Here is a 17,649-nt window from a genome sequence, read left to right as displayed (position 1 = left end):
AGAATGATGTCGAGCCGAAATGTCACCCATTCCTTCTCTCCAGAGATGATGCCTGTCCCGCTGGGTTACTCCAGCATTTTGTGTCTATCTTCGGTTAAACCAGTATCTGCAGTTCCTTCCTACCCACCAAGAATCTGTCTGCCTTCCCACCCCAAGAACAGTGGCCCAACTTGATGTTTCAGCTCAACCTCTTCAGATGCCCCAACAAAGGCGTACTGTCGGGATGCCTCACGGCTTGGTTTAGAAACAACTCTGTCCCAAAGCCACAAGAAATTGCAGATCATTCTGGATGCAGCCTGGTCCATCACACAAACCACTCCCCACCACCGACTCCATCTACACCACACTACCTCTGGAAAGCAGTTAACATAATCAAGGACCTTTGTTTACCCCGGTCACTTCCCCACCAGGCAGAAGATATAAAAACTGGAAAGAACACACAACCAGACCTAGGAACAGCTTCTTCCCCAATGTTATCAGCCCACGAACAATCCTCCCAGAAGCCCTGATCTTCCAACCAACCACAATGTAGACTTTGAACTTTTTTCTCTGGAACTGCGACACAACAATGCAGAGTGTGATCTGGTTTAATTGGATGGCAGAGGCTCTTCAAAGTATCTCAGCACACATGATTATAATAAACCGATACTAATCATCAGCAACCTGCCATGAATCAGATCATTCCTTCAAATGAATCATGAATGAAGTGGAATGTTGCTGGGGGGGAATGGGTGACCCAACGTTCACAAAACGTTTCTCGGCTGGAGTTACTCAACTCATGAATTGAATTAAATACTTTATTGCCCGTGACAAATCACAGTGAAATTCTTTGCTTACGTACCTTGCAAAGGTATGCCAATAGTCGCCCATAAAGGGCGTTTACAAAGTTACAAATCACCCACCCCCCCACCCAATTCCCCCTTCGTTCTTCCCCCCCCCCCCCCCCCCATGGCTGTCCCCCCACACCGGGACCTCCATTGTCCATAGCTCTTCTCTGAACAAGAGGGATTGTTATGGTCCCAGATCACTTGGTCGAACTGGGATGAGCGATATCTGAAGCGATATCTAAACGGGTTCAACAGTGGAAGTTGGAAGAGGATCCAACTTGCTGAGGTGCAGAAAGAGGATGAAGCATATTGTGAACAGCGACACAGAACCAAGGAGGCAAGGAGTCTAGGTTAAGGATACAAGCAGTCAGGTGTTACGTTGAAAACTGGGACCTCTAAAGATATAAATTGTAGATTACTAATGAGGTGCAGCAGTGTAGTTGCTGCCTTACAGCTCCAGAGACCCGGGTTTGATCCTGATCTCGGGTGCTGTCTGTATGGAGTCTGTACGTTCTCCCTGTGACCGCATAGGTTTTCTCCCGGTGCCCGGTGCTCCCATGGTTGGCACAGACTTGGTGGGCCGAAGGGTCTGTTTCCATGCTGTATCTCTAAAATAAACAATACTGACTGGTTGCATCGTGGCTTGGTTCGCCAACCTGAGGGTCCAGGAGCGGAAAAGGATGCAGAAAGTTGTGAACACTGCCGCCCAGTCCATCATTGGCTCTGACCTCTCCACCATCGAAGGGATCTATCGCAGTCGTTGCCTCAAAAAGGCAGCCAACATCATCAAGGACCCACACCACCCTGGCCACGCACTCATCACTCCGCTACCATCGGGCAGAAGGTACAGGAGCCTGAAATCTGTTACATCCAGGTTCAGGAGCAGCTACTTCCCCACAGCTAACAGGCTATTAAACGCGCCAACAAACAGACTCTGAACTGTAACAGCCTATTGCACTTTATCTGCTTATTCATGTATATATTGAACTGAACTGCTCTGTATTTTTGCTTACAATATTCTGTTGTGTTGCAGCAAGCACGAATTTCATTGTCCTATCTGGGACACATGACAATAAACTCTCTTGACTTGACTTGACTAAACTAAACAACTGGAGTGCTGGTAACGAAATGCATGGAAACCGTAGTAGCAAGAACAAAATGCACGGACAGCCAGACTGGTCGGAGCAAAATGCATGGATATGAGCGATAGACACAAAATGCACGCGAAACCAGAGAGGTACGAACAAGATGCAAGAAAAAAAATATTTGTGCTTTTGTTGTAAGGAGGGCTTAAGCTCACCTTACAACATTTCACCATCAATAGATGCATCCAGTGCTTTGTTGCTCATGCTTTCACCTCTCCCTCCATAATTACAGGAAATACGTTGGGCACTTTTCCTTCACCGGACAGTCAAGATAATGCAATAGGCAATTTCCCACTGCATCGCTTACAATGAAGTAGGTAAAATACATGGGCCCCCCATTTAACTCGGGTAGAAAAATAATGTTTAGAATCATGGTCATAGAGTCTCACAGTGTGGAAACAGGCCATTTGGCCCAACCTGCCTACACCGGCCAACATATCACATCTACACTAGTCCTGCCTTTGGCCCAGATCCCTCTAAACCTGTCCTATCCATGTACCTGTCCAAATGTATCTTAAACCATTGCGATAGTACCTGTCTCAACTACCTCCTCTGGCAGCTTGTTCCATACACCCACCTCTCTGCCTATGTGAAAATGATACCCCTCAGGATGATACACCTCCCCCCCCCCCCCCACCCCTCCTCACCTTAAACGTATATCCCCTGGTTCTCGATTCCCCAATCTATTCCTCTCGTGATATTGGATACCACCATAAGATCGCGCCTCATCCTCCTGCGCTCTAAGGAATAGAGTCCTAGCCTGACCAACCTCTCCCTATAGCTCAGCTTTGTGAAGGTCAGGCAGCCCACGGCCTTCATACAGCATTCAGCTTGTTGACAGAGGGTGTGGGGAGGGCAGCAGAGGACTCAGGGTATGAAAAGAAGGGAGAGCTTACATTTGAGAACAAAACTACCCTTGTCGGAAGATAGACACAAAGTGTCGGAGTAACCCGAAACGTCACCCATTCCTTCTCTCCAGAGATGCTGCCTGCCCCGCTGAGTTACTCCAACATTTTGCGTCTACCTTTGGTTTAAACCAGCATCTGCAGTTCCTTCCTAATGCCCCTGTCCCACTTAGGAAACGTGAACGGAAACCTCTGGAGACTTTGCGTGCGGTTCCCAGAGGTTTTTGTCAGTCTCCCTACCTACTTCCACTACCTGCAACCTTCTGCAACCACCTGCAACCTCCGGGAACCGCACGGAAACCTTGGGTGGGGCGCAAAGTCTCCAGAGGTTTCCGTTCAGGTTTCCTAAGTGGGACAGTGGCTTAACACTACCCTTGTGAGGTCTGGAGTTGTCAATGTCATGGCAGGTCAAATGGGAAATCCTACCTTACGCAGGCTCTCTTGCCCCAGATCGTCTCGGCGCTGGAGAGTAAACCACAGCACTCAGGGCAGTGTTAAAACTCCAATCGGGCTGGCAGTGGATCCCTATTTGGACACGTTCACAAGATCATCAACGTTGAGAGGTCACCTTAGCTGTCGTCCCAGAAGCCAGCGTCGGCCAGGATCTCAGCAGATCCACGGGCAGCGAGTACTTCAGGATAGTTTCGCTGGCAGTTGTCCAAGTACTGCGGCTGGGCAGGGTTATCGTTAGTGTTTCAAAACACTGCAGGTTGTGCAATGCATCACACAAAGTTCAATCAGGATCATTCATTGCCTTCCTGGCATTTGTCCGAATCAGTAGGAAGGAAGGCAAATTCAATGCGGGCATTTATATCAGGAGGGTTGGAGTACAAAAAAAACCAGAGATGTAATGGTGAGGCTCTATAAGGTGCTGGCCAGGCCACATGTGGAGTATTCTGAGCAAATTTGGGCCCCATAGATGAGGAAGGATGTGCTGGCTCTGGAGAGGATCCAGAGGAGATTTACAAGAATGATTCCAGGAATGACTGAGTTAGCACATGATGAGTGTTTGACAGCACTGGGCCTCTACTCACTGGAGTTTAGGAGGTTGAGGGGGGACTTCATTGAAGCTTACAGAATAATGAAAGGCATAGATAGAGTGGATGTGGAAAGGATGTTTCCACTGGTGGGAGAGTCTAGGACCAGAGGTCATCGTCTCAGAATTAAAGGGCGCTCTTTTAGAAAGGTGAGGAGGAACTGCTTTAGTCAGAGTGTGGTTAATCCGTGGAACTCAGAGGGCTGTGGAGGCCAAGTCAGTCGATATTTTTAAGGCGGAGAGAGACAAATTCTTGATTAGAACGTGTGTCAAGGGTTATGGTGAGATGGCAGGAAACTGGGATTAGGAGGAAGAGATCACCCACGATTGAATGGCGGAGTGGACTGGATGGGCCAATTGGCCTAATTCTACTCCTATAACTTGTGAACTTGTGACTAGCATCTACCCCATCAGTTGCCTGCGAGTTGCTGTAGTCTTGCTTTGAACAGACCAACAGGCAGCAGTGGCAAGAACACCACGGCATTTTAAAGCTTTCAGACACCGAATGTTTTAACACAAGGCAATTGTGAGTTTTTTTTTATTACTCCCGAGTCATTATCAAGGTTTACGGTCTGAGGTGTCTTCATTGAAAATAAAAGTGAAAGGTGATGATTTCCTTGAATAGTGTGGACCGTTTTCCCGAAGTACAGATGAGGTCAGGGATCATAAGTGATGGGAGTAGAATTAGGCCATTCGGCCCTACAATCTACTCTGCCATTCAATCATGACTGATCTATCTCTCCCTCCTAATCCCATTCTCCTGCCTTCTCCCCATAACCTCTGGCACCTGTACTAATCAAGGATCTGACACTGATATTAATCTATGGATGTGAAAGCTGATATGCTCTCAGCAGCCCAACCCATCTCTACCTCAGAAACAATTATATATTATTGATTGTAACTTGGAAAAGGGAATTGAATAAAGATACGTAAAGTGACAATTTGCAGAGGAAGAAGATACGACACAGTGGCAGAGCCGATAGAGCTGCTGCCTCACAGCGCTAGTGACCCACGCTCGAGACAGACCTCGGCGGTGCTGTCTGTGTGGAGTTGGCACGTTCTCCTTGTGACCGCGTGAGTTTCCTCCCACGTCCCGAGAAACGTGCGGGTTTGTGGGTTCATTGGGTTCTGTAAACTGTCCAGCATTTTATGTGATAAGGTCAGAAGTGATAGGAGCAGAATTAGGCCATTCGGTCCTTCAAGTCCACTCCGCCATTCAATCATGGCTGATCTATCTCTCCCTCCTAACCCCATTCTCCTGCCTTCTCCTCTTAACCTCTGACACCCGTACTAATCAAGAATCTATCCATCTCTGCCTCAAAAATGCATTTCTCCTCATCTTTCTAAAAGAACATCCTTTAATTCTGAGGCTATGACCTCTAGCCCTAGACTCTCCCACTAGTGGAAACATCCTCTCCACATCCACTCTATCCAAGCCTTTCACTATTCTGTATGTTTCAATGAGGTTCCCCCTCATTCCTCTAAACTCCAGCGAGTACAAGCCCAGTGCCGACAAACACTCATCATAGGTTAACCTACTCATTCCTGGTCGGGCTGAAGGGCCTGTTTCCCCACTTCATCACTCTATGACTCTGACTCTACTAAGGCTGCAACTCCTTTGAATCAAGCTTCTGAACAGAGAAGCCTTTGTCTGCATCCCAGTAACTGTGACAAGCGATAAGCTTGTGTCAACAAAAGATGCTGATTGAAGTGCATACTTGGTAAATTAATAGCCGCACTGTACTGATTATTTCCTAAATATAAAACAACCTCTACTCACCACTGCTGTGGTTAACATTCAACCGCTTTCAGTTGTGTAGGAAGGAACCGCAGATACTGGTTTAAACCAAAGATAGACACAAAAAGCCGGAGTAACTCAGCGGGACAGGCAGCATCTCTGGAGAGAAGGAATGGGTGACGTTTCGGGTCCAGACCCTTCTTCAGACTGAAGACCACTTTCAGTTGCTGGCTGATTAGTCCCGGTGTCAGGGATTATGGGGAGAAGGCAGGAGAATGGGGTTAGGAAGGAGAGATTGACCAGGCATGAACGAATGGTGGAGTAGAATTGATGGGCTGAATGGCCTAATTCTCCTCCTATCACTTATGGATAAAATTGAAAATTGTCCCTAGTGTGTATGGGATCGTGTTAGTGTGTGGGAATTGCTGGTCGGCACAGACACGGTGGGTCGAAGGGCTGGTTTCTGCGTTGTACCTCTAACCTAAACAATCAGATCAGATAATACTATAGATAAGTACAATCAAGTCAAATTCAAGTACAATAGATAGAGCAAAGGGGAAGTTACAGAGTGCAAAATATAGTGTAGGAAGGAACTGCAGATGCTGGTTTAAACCAAAGGTAGACACAAAGTGCTGGAGTAACTCAACGGGACGGGCAGCATCTCTGGAGAGAAGGAATGGGTGATGTTTCGGGTCGAGACCCTTCTTCAGTCTTGACCCAAAACACTGGTCAATATCTCTCCATAGATGCTGCCTGTCCTGCTGAGTTACTCCAGCACTTTGTGCAGAATATAGTTCACTGCACCAGTTCTTCTATTAGATATCTTGTAGGAAGGAACTGGTTTAAACCGTAGATAGACACAAAATGCTGGAGTAACTCCGCGGGATAGGCAGCATCTCTGGGTAGAAGGAATGGGTGACGTTTCGGATCGAGAAGAAGGGTCTGAAGAAAGGTCTCGACCCGAAACGTCAAACATTCCTTCTCTCCAGCGATGCTGCCTGTCCTGCTGAGTCACTCCAGCATTTTGTGTCTGTCCATAGATATCTTAGTGCTATTAACTTTTCATACAGGAAGGTTATTGGCTGCAACTTTCCCTCCATTTATGAACTGTACACTGCCAGGGCCAGGAAGCGAGCGGGCAAGATCTCTGACCCCTCTCACCCTGGCCACAAACTCTTTGAATCACTTCCCTCTGGAAGGCGACTCCGGACTGTCAAAGCTGCCACAGCCAGACATAAAAACAGTTTTTATCCACGAGTAGTTGCTCTACTCAATAACCAAAAATCTGTAGACTCCCTTTGATCTGGTATTTTGTTGGTTCACATGCTTGATCAATGGTGTTTCATCATTAATGTTTTATTATTATTAATGTTTAGTGTTTTCTGAGTCACTCGTAACTGTCACTGTATGTCATGTTGTTACTTGTGGGCGGAGCACCAAGGCAAATTCCTTGTATGTGAATACTTAGCCAATAAACATACTTACTTACTTACTTACTTACTTATGAAGGAAAGATTAGTCATCTGCAGCAGCATTGGCAACTTCTGGATTGCCCTGACAATTTAGCGATGTTGTAGGGGGTTACACAACATGAAAATCGCAAAGTCAATGATTCAAGTTGGGCAGTGAAGGGAATTTTCCACTCTCAGAGAAATGTTATGTAGGTGCCAGACAAGAAAGGATGTGATGGGGGGGGAGGAGGGAGATCACCAGAGAAGAGCAATAAGTTTGTCAAAGGTTAATCCTATCAATGTTCAGAAATCCGAAAAAAATAATTACAATGAACAAGTCAGCAATTCTCGGCAAGGGATCTCTGGTCCAATGAAACTATTACACCCACGACACTGCCATGATATTCTGGGAAGCAGTGGGGGATTCAGAACTCCGATGATGCTGAACACTGCCTGGGAGATTTCAAGCCATTTGGCCGATGAGCAGCCACGCAAACCAGTTGCATGACATCAGGAACAATTTGTACCAGCTCTGATCTGAGACAATGACCACGTTCAGAAGATGGTATCGGCGAATATTTGGAATGTAATCCATCATTCCAAGGACTGGATAGCCCCTTCCTTTATTAAACGCAACCAGTTCTCATGACTCTGCTTCTTTCCGTAAATCAACAATCCATGAACAATTTGATATTTTGTTTAGTTTAGTTTAGAGATACAGCACGGAAACAGACCCTTCGGCCCACCAAGTCTGGTTCTGGTTGATTACTGCGCAAACACCTCATAAGTGGTTATCTGCACCGACCGGCGATCCCCACACAATAACACTACCTACCCTACGCACACCAGGGACATTTTTTTTCCACAATTAACCTACAAACCTGTACGTCTTTGGAGTGTGGGAGGAAACTGACGATCTCGGAGAGAACCCACGCAGGTCACGGGGAGAACGTACAAACGCCGTACAGACAGCACCCGTGTATCTCTCATTCCCTTTCCCCTGCCGCTCAGTCGGAAGTGGGGTCTCGACTGGAAACGTCACCCATTCTTTTTCTCCGGGGATGCTGCCTGACCCGCTGAGTTGCTCCAGCATTTTGTGTCTACCCAGTTTAAACCAGCATCTGCAGTTCCTTCCAACACATGCACGGATATATGAATCACAGTTCTTGACCTCATGTTACTGAAAACTCATAAAATGACATGTCACGTCCAAAGCATTCAATTTTACACACATTTAACACCTAGTTGCTTATCTTACAGTAGTAATGCGGATGGCTCAGGAAAGAGTAATAAAGATAACAATATCTTACCTTAGTTGTCATTAGGTTAAGGTGTTTACAATTTGGAAATAACACCAGCTTCTAGATGAACACCAGAGTTCTGATGCTTTAAGTGGCATGATTCTAAGCATTAGCCCGTGTTCTTAAACAAAAACTTATCTGTTTGATCATAACTAACCTCTCCTCTGTTCAAGGTGGGCATTACCTATGGTTGTCTTTGTTTAACCTTTTGTTAGTTTAACACCTGAATTTCTGGTTGATGCATTTGTAATGATGAATACACACAAGTTAACACTAGTCAGAATGACAGAAGGATCAAGATAATACTATGTGTCGGAAGGAACTGCAGATGCTGGTTTAAACCGAAGTTAGGCACAAAAAGCTGGAGTAACTCAGCGGAACAGGCAGCATCTCTGGAGAGAAGGAATGAGTGACCTTTTGGGTCGAAACCTTCTTCAGACTTTCCCCTGACTCTCAGTCTGAAGAAGGGTCTCGACCCGAAACGTCACCCATTCCTTCTCTCCCGAGATGCTGCCTGTCCCGCTGAGTTACTCCAGCTTTTTGTGTTTATCTTCAATACAAAGTTCCTTTTTTTTAGAAATGAAATTTATAAGTCAGAGAGACATGGAGCATTGAAACAGGCCCCATGTGAAATGATTCTGTATTTGGTGCAATCCTGAAGGATATTTTGTCATTCACACCTAATACAGTATTGAACTATTCTGGCAATTTAAATTAAATCATAGAATAATATGGTAACGTTGTTTAGATCTTTGTCCATTCAAGAATTAGTATTCATCTGTATGAATTCTATACAAATAGCACCCGTAGTCAGGATCGAACCCGGGTCTTGATGATTTGATCAGGCAAAGCTACTTATTATCACATTTTTCTATTTACTGCAGGCAAAGTGATTGGATAGAGATAATTTTTTACTTATTCTGTAAAAGTTCTTCTGATATTCTGATGGAAAAATCAATGATCTCAAATGTTAGTTGTAGTAACGAACACCTTCTGATACAATTACATGGGAAAACACGGGACAATTTAAGATTTAACATAAAGCTACATACGTTCTGGCATGGTCTTCATATGTTCATAATGGCTATGCTCAAAGGGAAATTTTCAGTAAAGGTATAAAAACTGTCAGAGACACGGTCACACTGCATGGAAACTGGCTCTTCAGCACAACTCGTCCATGTTGACCAACATGGCCCATATAAGATAGCCCATGTTTGGCCCATATCCCTCGAAACCCTTTCCCATCCATGTACCTATCCAAATACCTTTTAAGTGACGTAGAGTTACTGCCTTACAGCGCCAGAGACCTGGGTTCGATCCTGACTACGGGTGCTATCTGTATGAAGTTTGTACGCTCTCTCCGTGACCAGCGTTGGTATTCTCAGGGATCCCCAGTTTCCTCCCACACTCCAAAGACGTGCAGGTTTGTAGGTTATTTGACTTCGGTAAAATTGTGTGTCTGGGTGTGTCTCTGTTTGTGTGTCTGTGTCTGTCTGTCTCTGTGTCTGTCTCTGTGTGTGTGTGTGTGTGTCTGTGTCTGTTTGTCTCTGTGTCTGTGTGTGTGTCTGTGTGTGTGTGTCTGTGTGTCTGTCTGTGTGTGTGTGTCTGTGTGTGTGTCTGTGTGTGTGTCTGTGTGTGTCTGTGTGTGTGTGTCTGTGTCTGTTTGTCTCTGTGTCTGTGCGTGTGTCTGTGTGTGTGTGTCTGTGTGTCTGTCTGTGTGTGTGTCTGTGTGTGTGTCTGTGTGTGTGTCTGTGTGTGTCTGTGTGTGTGTGTCTGTGTCTGTTTGTCTCTGTGTCTGTGTGTGTGTCTGTCTCTGTGTCTGTCTCTGTGTGTGTGTGTCTGTGTCTGTTTGTCTCTGTGTCTGTGTGTGTGTCTGTGTGTGTGTCTGTGTGTGTGTGTGTCTGTGTCTGTTTGTCTCTGTGTCTGTGTGTGTGTCTGTGTGTGTGTGTCTGTGTGTCTGTCTGTGTGTGTGTCTGTCAGCAACATATGTAAGGCAGCAATTCCTTGCAGCGTAGGGGCGATCTTACAGAGGTACACAACATCAGGAGAGAAATGGATCACTCCAAAGACGGACTCCAAAGTTTGTAAGTAAATTGGCTTGGTATAAGTGTAAAATTGTCCCCAGTGTGTGTGTAGGGTTGTGTTAGAGTGCAGGGATCGCTGGTCGTCGCGAACGCAGTGGGCCGAAGGGCCTGTTTCCGTGCTGTATCTCTAAACTGCACTAAACCCGTATTAAGAGCCGCGAGGTCAGGCTTACCTGTGACAATGGTGCAGTTCCAGCCTTCTCCCGGTGTCACTGCGGCAACGCCTGGGGAAGCGCAGCACTGTCAGCAGTGAGAGGGCCGCTCATGCCATGCACGCAAGGTCCTGGCAGTCCTCTGGCAGCCGGCACCCTCCAAGGCCTTTTCCGCTGCTTCTAAATGATCAAAGACACGGAAACCCAGTTACATGTTGCACTCAGTTGTCAGGATCATCAGGTCATAAGGTCATAAGGAACAGGAGTAGAATTAGGTCATTTGGCCCTTCACGTCTACTCCGCCATTCAATTATGGCTGATCTACCTTGCCTCCTAACCCCATTCTCCTGCCTTCTCCCATAACCTCTGACACACCTGTACTAATCAAAAATCTATCAATCTCTGCCTTAAAATTATCCACTAGCTTGGCCTCCACAGCCTTCTGTGGCAAAGAATTCCACTAGGGTTACAGGGAGAAGGCAGGAGAATGGGGTTGAGAGGGAGAGAGAGAGATCAGCCATGATTGAATGGCGGAGCGGACTCGATGGGCCGAATATCTGTATCTCTAAACTAAACTAAACTAAACTAAGAAAGAACGGCCTGCTTCCAATCTACATGCTTCAAGCCATCTAGGCCATTGTTTTCGCACTTTGCACTGCCAATAACCTGCCCCTACTCACTCATTCTAATAAGGGCAGTGACAACTGGCATGTTGACAGCTTCCAATGTTTACAAGGTCACCAACACTGTGCAGCATGTGCACTGAACGGACTCGTGACCTCTAACAAAGTCATTGCAAGATGTAGGGGCTTGTTGACATGAAGCGTGATAAATTTAAACAAAGTGTGTGTGGTTAAATTTGAAGGTTCATCACAACTATTTCTGGAATTTTCCGCAAGAGTTGCTGCAAACCATAGACTTTTAGATGAGATTAGATTAGATTTACTTTATTAATCCCCTTATTCAGGGGAAATTCAGATATCCTTGCAGCACACTAATAAAAATACAACATAGCATTCAACACCAAAACACAAAAACCTCCGAATCGCTGATTAACCAGCTGTTCTTGCACCCAGAACCCGTTGTAATTGTCATTCTGGTCACCCTCGCTGTCCATCTCAAGGGTGTAATGTGTAGTGCTGCTGCACCACAGTTCCAGTGATCCAGGTTCAATCCTGTCCTCCACTGCTGTCTATGTGGAGTCTGCACAACCGCAGTTCTTCCCACGTCCCAATGACATGGATCGGTAGGTTATTTGGTCGCCATATATCACTTCAAATGTGCAAGTAAAATCTGGGGGCAGTTGAGGGGAATGAGGGGACACCGTCCTTAAAGGGGTGAGTGATTACCTGAAAGTAACTATTAGTTTAGTTTAGTTCAGAGATACAGCGCAGAAACAGGCCCTTCGGCCCACCGAGTCCGCACCGACCAGCGATCCCCGCACATCATCACCACCCCACACACACCAGGGACAATTTACGCATACACCAGGCCAATTAACCTACATACCTGTACGTCTTTGGAGTGTGGGAGGAAACCGGAGATCTCAGAAAAAACCCATGCGGTCACGGGGAGAACGTACAAACTCCGTACACACAGCGCCCGTAGTCGTGATCGAACCCGGGTCTCCGGCGCTGCAAGCTCTGTAAGGCATCAACTCTACCGCTGTGCCACCGTGCTGCCCTAGTGAACCACTACTTTGAGTTAGAGTCATACAGCACAGAGATAGGCCTTTCATCCTAGCAAGAACATGCCAAAAATTAAGCACCCAATTAATTACAATTAATTACGGCGGCGCAGCGGTAGAGCTACTGTTTTACAGCGCCAGAGACCCGTGTTCGATCCTGACTACGGGTGCTGCCTGTGCGGAGTTTGCACGTTCTCTCTGTGACTGGCATGGGTTTTCTCCGGATGCTCCGGTTTCCTCCCACACTCCAAAGACACAGAGGTTTGTAGGCTAATTGGCTTAGGTAAAATTGTAAATTGTCCCTAGTGTGTGCAGGGTAGTGTTAATATGCGCGGATCGCTAGTCGGTGCAGACTCAGTGGGCCGAAGGGCCTGCTTCTTCACTGTATCTCTATATTAACTAAAAACGAAATAAAAATGTTGTACAATATTATATTACAACGTAGGACAATATTGTAATTATCCTACGATTAATAGGATTATTACACTATTGTAATTATCCTACAAATATTAGGATTTTAACAATGATCGTAAATTTATTCTCCCCTCATTCCCCTCAACTGCCCCCAGATTTTACTTGCACATTTGAAGTGATATATGGCGACCAAATAACCTACCGATCCATGTCATTGGGACGTGGGAAGAACTGCGGTTGTGCAGACTCCACATAGACAGCAGTGGAGGACAGGATTGAACCTGGATCACTGGAACTGTGGTGCAGCAGCACTACACGTTACACCCTTGAGATGGACAGCGAGGGTGACCAGAATGACAATTACAACGGGTTCTGGGTGCAAGAACAGCTGGTTAATCAGCGATTCGGAGGTAAAAGTCCCGACAAAATCCTAAAAATATTCAGCAAAATCCTTGAGCCAGAATGAAATAATTTGCCCCGAATGTAAGTGCCAAAGCCTGGGGCAAGAGACAGTCAAGCCTGCTGGTGGTTTCCTCAGCAAATAAATAGGGCGGCAATGTGGCACAGCGGTAGAGTTGACGCCTCACAGCACCAGAGACCAGGTTCGATCCTGACAACGGGTGCTGTCTGTGCCGAGTTTGTACGTTCTCCCTGTACACAGTTATACAGGTACATGGACTGGACAAGTTTGGAGGGATATGGATGGGCCGAAGGCCCTGTTTCCACACCATATCACTCTATGACTCTATAACTGATGTGCTGCAGGTGATCTCGGGAAAGTCTAGAGAGTTTCCAGAGCAGCTGGGGTTAACCATTGTGACGTTATCCCCTCAATTTCCTAGAGTACCCGATGTCATGGGGTGACCTATCCAAACAGTTGCAAGGGTTCCTTAACAAAGGGGGGGCACAGACTGAAAACCCAAACTTGCCTTTCCATCAGGTACTGAATAGGAGAAAATACAAGACAACATTGTCAACTATAACAGATGCTCTACAGGAGAAAGATTTGGACTCAGGAATTAGTAAAAAGGAAGCAAATGCTACAACAATGATGCTCAGTTAGAGGCGACTGTGAGGGCAAGTGTTTTTTAAGTAATCCAAGATGGCGGCCAAGCCAGGCGACTCTTCATGTGCTGGTCACAGAAGTGGATCTACAATCAGGCATTACAATCGCTCAACTTTTTTAAACCTCTACTGAGGCAGCACTTTTTTTTAGTGTAAACTATGCTACCTGTACACTGTGGATGGCTCGATTGTGATCATGACTTCACAAGGTCACGAGTTATAGGAGTAGAATTAGGCTATTCGGCCCATCGTGTCCACTCCGCCATTCAATCGTGGCTGATCTCTGCCCCCTAATCCCATCTTCCTGCCTTCTCCCCATAACCCTTGACACCCGTTCTAATCAAGAATTTGTCCATCTCTGCCTTAAAAATATCCACCGACTTGGCCACCACAGCCCTCTGTGGCAATGAGTTCCATGGCATTGTTTTTTCGCTGACTGGTTAGCACTCACTGTACCTCGGTACACGTGACAATAAACAAAACCATTGTAAGTAGCGACTAGTGTGGATGTGGTCACAGGTGAAGTTACCAATCAAGTTCGTACTCCAAAGTCACACATATTATCGAGACTGAGGAGGCCTAACAGAGGTTGGAATTCAACTCCAGCCAACATCAGCACTGATAAAACAGTGATTATCTGCATTGTTATCGGGCACCATTTGTATTTATCACACTAGATCACTTAAAGGCGCACATTATTCAAGAGAAATCATGCATTTGTATCTCAGCAGCGCACAACTTTTAATCTGAAAATAAATAAATGAGTACATTAAACAGGAATTTATAAACCAGGCTCCAGGATATATAAACCCATAATATAAATCTTGAAGACTAGCGATAGTGTGGAGAGATTAAATACGATCATGGGATCCATTCACTTGAATCACCAAAGTTAAGGGTGATTTGATTGGAATTTTTAAATATTAAAATTAAACTAATGGGATGAATAGAAAAAAAAATTATCAGCTGGATGGAGTGTCTTGGACTGGAGCCACGAACAAAAAGATTAGAAGCAGCCATTGGAAGTCAGGAAACTCTTCCATTTGTCAAGTGCGAGAGAAGTTTGCAAAACCTCTGGAAAAAAAAATGATTATGGATGGCTCAGTCAATTGTTAACTTTTATATATTTGTTAACTAAAGATGTGTTACGAGTGCGGTGACTGATCAGCCAAAATCTCAATAAATGGTAGAACAGCTCATGGGACTAAAGGGGCATCCTTCTGCTTCGATGTCATCGAAACAATTAACACCATCATTTCCAGGCAGCAGGCGATAATAGCCATAGATTATGTAGTTGTACAGCTCAACCTACATAGATTGTCACCTTGTTGTGGTGGAGAAGCTTGTGTGGACCTGAGATCCTGTGAGCGATGCCGTCTGGAGCTATGCCCCTGGTAGGGCCACCCATTGCGGTAAGGTCGAGGGGGAGGTCCCTGACAAAGAGCAATCCACCCAAGACCTCAACGGTGGAACAGGATGAGGACGATGGCTGACCTTAGTGGAGCGTCACAACGGCTGGGAAGGCGGATGAAGGCTGCAGCAGAAAAGGGTCTCCGGTCGTCTTGGACTCCATGCCACTGGATCCTGACCCAGATCTGTCAAGGACCGTATGGTGGCTGGCTGTGCACTAGTCTCCCCATGTTAAACAAAGTCACGCACAGGTGTCCTCCATATAGGGAATAGCACCCTGGAGACATCCATGGTCAGGCAAAACCGAAGGGGGCCTAAGAAGACAGCACAGAAATGGATCCTTCAGCCCAACTCTCCCAAGCCATCGATGATAGCCGATCTATTTACACTAATCCCTTGAGCCCACATTAGCCCCAAATTCTTGCTATTGAGAGAGTGCAGCGTAGGTTCAGCAGGTTAATTCCTGGGATGGCAGGACTGACATTGGATGAAAGAATGGAGTGACTGGAATTTAGAAGGATGAGAGGGCATGTTATAGAAAGGTAAAATTCTTAAGGCATTGGACAGGCTCGATGCAGGAAATATGTCCCTGATGTTGGGGGAGTCCAGAACCAGGGGTCACAGTTTAAGAATAAGTGGTAAGAATAAGAATGAGACCCGACACGAAATGCCTCCTATTCTTTTTCTCCAGAGGTGCTGTCGGACCTGCTGAGTCACTCCAGCTTTTTGTGTCTATCCTCGGTTTGAACCAACATCTGCAGTTCCTTCCGACACATGATCCAGGCAAAGCAATCTTGATTGGATGAAGGCAATCAAGTAAACTAAGTAGAATTGGAGATGGTTGCAGAGACTGAGAGATCAAGTCCCTGGAAGGATTTGACCACAAGTGTAACAATAGGTACACGGCAGTCGTGCAAACAACCTGTCACCTCTTTTTCTTCTTTGTTTTGGTCTGTGTTTGTATGTTTTAGAGTACCTTTAGTTTTTGTTTCATGTGGAGGATGGGGCAGGGGGTTGGGGAGAACCTTTTTTTATCTCTTTCCTCGACGGAGATTTGACTTTTTCATCGTATCTCCGTCCGCACTGCGGCTTTAACATTATGGGGCTGGTGGTCCCTTTGTTGGGGATCGACTGCGGGAGCTCCAACCGCAGGAGCTTCGCCCCGATCCGGGAGTTTCGACTGCAAACTGCGGAAGTTCTGATTGCTCTGACTGCGGGAGAAAAGGTGGAAAGAAGGTATAAGTTATTTGCCTTCCATCACAATGTGAGGTCGCCAAAAAAAACCAAGATGGACCTGCTTCCTGCACTGGTGAGGACTCGGGAGGAGTGCAGTGATCTTGGTGTTTGCGGGGCATGACTCCGTGAAGACATCCCGAGGTCTAGTGCGAGTGTGGACGGCTTTCTGACTGTTCGGGCGGACAGGGACTGCAGAGAGAGTGACAGCGGTCGATACAACTCTGCTCACATCACGGTGAAGGAGCGTGCGTGTGGTCCGGACATTGAACTGATGGCTGTGGGTCTCCGCTTATGCTGTGTGCCCTGGCTGTTTAAGTCCATGTTTAATTTTTACGTGATTATGTATATTGTTGATTTTTTGTATGACTGTTGGCAAATCAAATTCTTTGGATGTTTACATACATGACTAATAAATTATTGAATATATTTAAACTGTATGTGCTGTGACTAGTACAGTCCGTGGACAATATTAGTTTCAATTTCTGTTCAGTTTATTGTCACGTGTACCGAGGTACAGTGAAAAGCTTTTGTTGCGTGCTAACCAGTCAGCAGCTAAGACAACACAGTGTATTTACAGTGTATATAAACAGATAATTTACAGTGTATAGATACATGATAAGGGAATAACGTTTAGTGCAAGGTAAAATCAGCAAAGTCCAATCAAGGATAGCTCGAGGATCACCAAAGAGGTAGATAGTAGTTCGGCACTGATCTCTGATTTGAACTGTGTTGAGAAGAACTGCAGATACAGGTATATACCGAAGATAGACACAAAGTGCTGGAGTATCTCAGCAGGTCATGCAGCATCTCTAGAGGAAAAGGATTGGAGATGTTTTGGGTCGGGGCCCTTCTTCAGACTTTAAACTGTATATGCTATGCCAAGTACAGTTAGTTCCCAATGGAGAGAGAATCCAGAAATCGGAGGAGCAAAGAGACATGGGAATGCTGGTGCAGGACTCCCAAAAGATTAATTTGCAAGTCGAATCGGTAGTGAGGAAGGCAAATTCAATTCTAGCATTTATATCAAGAGAACTAGAACACAAAAACAGAGATGTGATTCTGAGGCTCTATAAGGCGCTGGTCAGGCCGCATTTGGAGTACTGTGAGCACATTTGGACACCATATCTGAGGAAGGATGTGCTGGCTCTGGAGAGGGTCCAGAGACAGTTTACAAGAATGATCCCAGGAATGAGTAGGT

At 45.9% G+C, this 17,649-nt stretch overlaps 1 protein-coding gene across 1 annotated transcript in view; it reads right to left on the bottom strand.

Annotated features, from left to right (window-relative positions):
* The window catches only part of fam13c (family with sequence similarity 13 member C), a 98,387-nt gene that overhangs the window by 77,731 nt on the left and 3,007 nt on the right, over positions 1–17,649 (bottom strand). Inside the window, exon 2 of the mRNA XM_033034341.1 lies at positions 10,661–10,819. The gene's annotated coding sequence lies outside the window, so the exon portion shown is untranslated. The remainder of the gene's footprint in view (positions 1–10,660; positions 10,820–17,649) is intronic.

Source organism: Amblyraja radiata, chromosome 15 (genome assembly GCF_010909765.2).
Source record: "Amblyraja radiata isolate CabotCenter1 chromosome 15, sAmbRad1.1.pri, whole genome shotgun sequence".
Classification (NCBI taxonomy): Eukaryota; Metazoa; Chordata; class Chondrichthyes; order Rajiformes; family Rajidae; genus Amblyraja; species Amblyraja radiata.
Note: the sequence above shows the minus strand (reverse complement) of the source record. Positions and strands in the feature narration are given on the sequence as shown.